Source organism: Suricata suricatta, chromosome X (genome assembly GCF_006229205.1).
Source record: "Suricata suricatta isolate VVHF042 chromosome X, meerkat_22Aug2017_6uvM2_HiC, whole genome shotgun sequence".
In the NCBI taxonomy this organism is placed as follows: Eukaryota; Metazoa; Chordata; class Mammalia; order Carnivora; family Herpestidae; genus Suricata; species Suricata suricatta.
The window spans coordinates 3782535-3785017 of NC_043717.1; positions in this window are offsets into that span (position 1 = coordinate 3782535).

Genomic DNA, 2483 nt, shown 5'->3' on the forward strand with positions numbered 1-2483 from the left:
CCCCCCACCCGTGCAGCAGAGACCCCAGGGCCCTCCGTACGGCCCAGGACCCCGGGAGCGTGCAGCTTGGGCCCTGAGAAGAACCAACAGACAGACCATCAGCTCCAGTCTGCGCTTACAAGCGTCCCCTTCGAGTCACCCAGGGGCAGACCGTGTGTGTTTGTGTGGCTGCCGAGACTTTGACAAACTTCCTGTCTTTTAAAGACAAAGGGCCACCCCTCTGCTCCTAATTTCAGTTATTTACTAATGACATAACCTTCGCCATCCGGGAGCTGAGACACAGTTGAATACTTGTCATCTTCCGTCAAAATCTCGTCCCGCTTCGTAAACAATCTCGGCCCCCTCTCCTCATTCTCTAAATGGCGTGCAAGAGCCAAAATTATCACCTAGATCATAGCCGATTGTTACCTTGTCAACACAGAATCCAAAAGTCTCCCTTCCACTACAAAGGACAGCAGTCCATGCACTTCCAATGCGGCGTGCTCAACCTTTCCACCGAAATTTCCCCTTACTTCCTCATTCTCCCCCGATGACTCCAGCGTCAGCCCTCCCTCGGGAAACTGGTTGCTTTAAGTGCATGTCCCCAGCACCACGGTCCTGGGCGCCACGAAAGAACTTCCCGGGGGGGAATGCGTTCAGCCTGCTGAGACGCAGACCTTCTGCAATAGGACTTGCTACAAACTGAGCGTAGAGCGTCGTCCAAGCGGGCAGAGACACCGAATGAAGGCAGGCGCTCACACATCGCACCGGCATAACTGACTAGACCGCGCGAGAGAAGGCAGTACGTTCTTGAAACCTGGGCTTTCCGAGAGATACTTTGTGAAAGAACCGAAGGAGGAAAGTTCTGAGAAACTTCTGCAAAGCTTCACTACCTCAAGAGTGAAATCAGAAAGGAAGATAAAACAGACACTCAGGGGGGAAAGGGAAGGGGGGACGGGCGAGGGCTTCTCTTCCCAAAGGACACTAAGTCTTGCTTCTCTGACCAGTTCAAAGGCTTGGGTCACAGAGCCGGAGGGAAAAGCACTGAACTTGGCTTAACGCGCCAGAGGCAGCTGAGCTAAAAAGTTTCTCCTGCAGGTCCTGGCACATAAGCCACATTCCTGGCTTCGGGGAACAGCGTGTTGGAATCTGGAATGGGAAGCAAGCATCCAGCTCATTTAGAAGTTTAATAACTTTAATGTTAATGAGACATCTCAGTTTGCATTAATATTCATGAGATTTCCCAGAACAGGTTCTGCGGGCCTTTCGTTAGAGGGTGAGGAACTAGTCTCAAAGTTTAACTTCTTGACCAACCCGGGCAGGAAAATTCGTGCCTACCAACGATACTTAGGAATCCCCGAAGTTTTGTGGAATGCAGTCATTTCGGATTGAGTAGCTGCATACACTGTTCTATGCAATCGGTGACCTCCGTGAGGATTTATGTATTTATTTTATATATTTATGGGAATTAATCTGGGTTCAGAATGACTATTTTTTGTGTGTGCCTTAAAAACAAATCAGTCTTCTTATTACTGAATCACCTAAAGTAGGAAGACTGCCCAGGGGGGAAGAGGGGAGAAGGTCACCCACACCGTTTAAGGTGAACAGGTCATTTATGTCTAGAATCAGATCATTTCTGGAATCATTCTTCAGCTTGGTTCCTTGTTAGCTGTGTGACCTTGGACAAGTGACTTAACCTCTCTGGGCTGTAGTTTGTTTTGATTAGTGATGCACATATTCCGTCCTCCATTGCAGGGTTCTAGAACAGGAACCAATAAAGTACGCAGGCACGTTTACACTTCTGCGAGGGCTTTCAGGAGCTAAGAGATGGGCCTAAGAACTGCATATTGTTATGCAACACCGTGCGGAGGCTTTGGGTAGCGCTGAAGGCAGTTCTGGCTGGAGTTAGCACTGAGCGCTTCCTTCGGTGAATTGCACCTGAACTTTTCCGGGCTGATACGGGTGTTATCAGTCGGCGGGCAGAGACTACGCTGCAGACGGACTGATCATCCCTGTACTTTATCCAACGTCCAGGCGCTGGGGCGCAAATGCACCGCGGGGTGCGGCCCTGAGTTCTCGCACCGACAGGCCCCTCCCCAAGTGATGCCCGGCCTGTAGGTCACTCTGGGCACCCAAGTCACTTAAGAGGGCTCGCCCTCCTCCGCAGTCCGGGCATTGGAGGCGTGGCGCCCCGTGTGCACCGCGGGAGCCCAGCAGGGCGCCTGGCCTCCAGTCCCCGGACTGCAGCAACCCCCCCGCCCCGCCAGGTGCCCCCCAACGCCTCCAGGCTGACTTTGCGGCTTGCGGAGCTCTGCCCGGTGGGATGCTGAAAGCAAGGTGCGTGCACCGACAGCAGGGACCCGCCGGGCGGCTGTGCACCTGGGGAAACTGAGGCCGCGCGGCGCTCCCGGCACGCACAGCGGGAAGGAGTCCGGGCGCCGTGCGGTGGTCCCCGAGCGCCGCCCCCGAGCGCGCCGCTCCCCGCCCCCGCACACGCTCTCCGT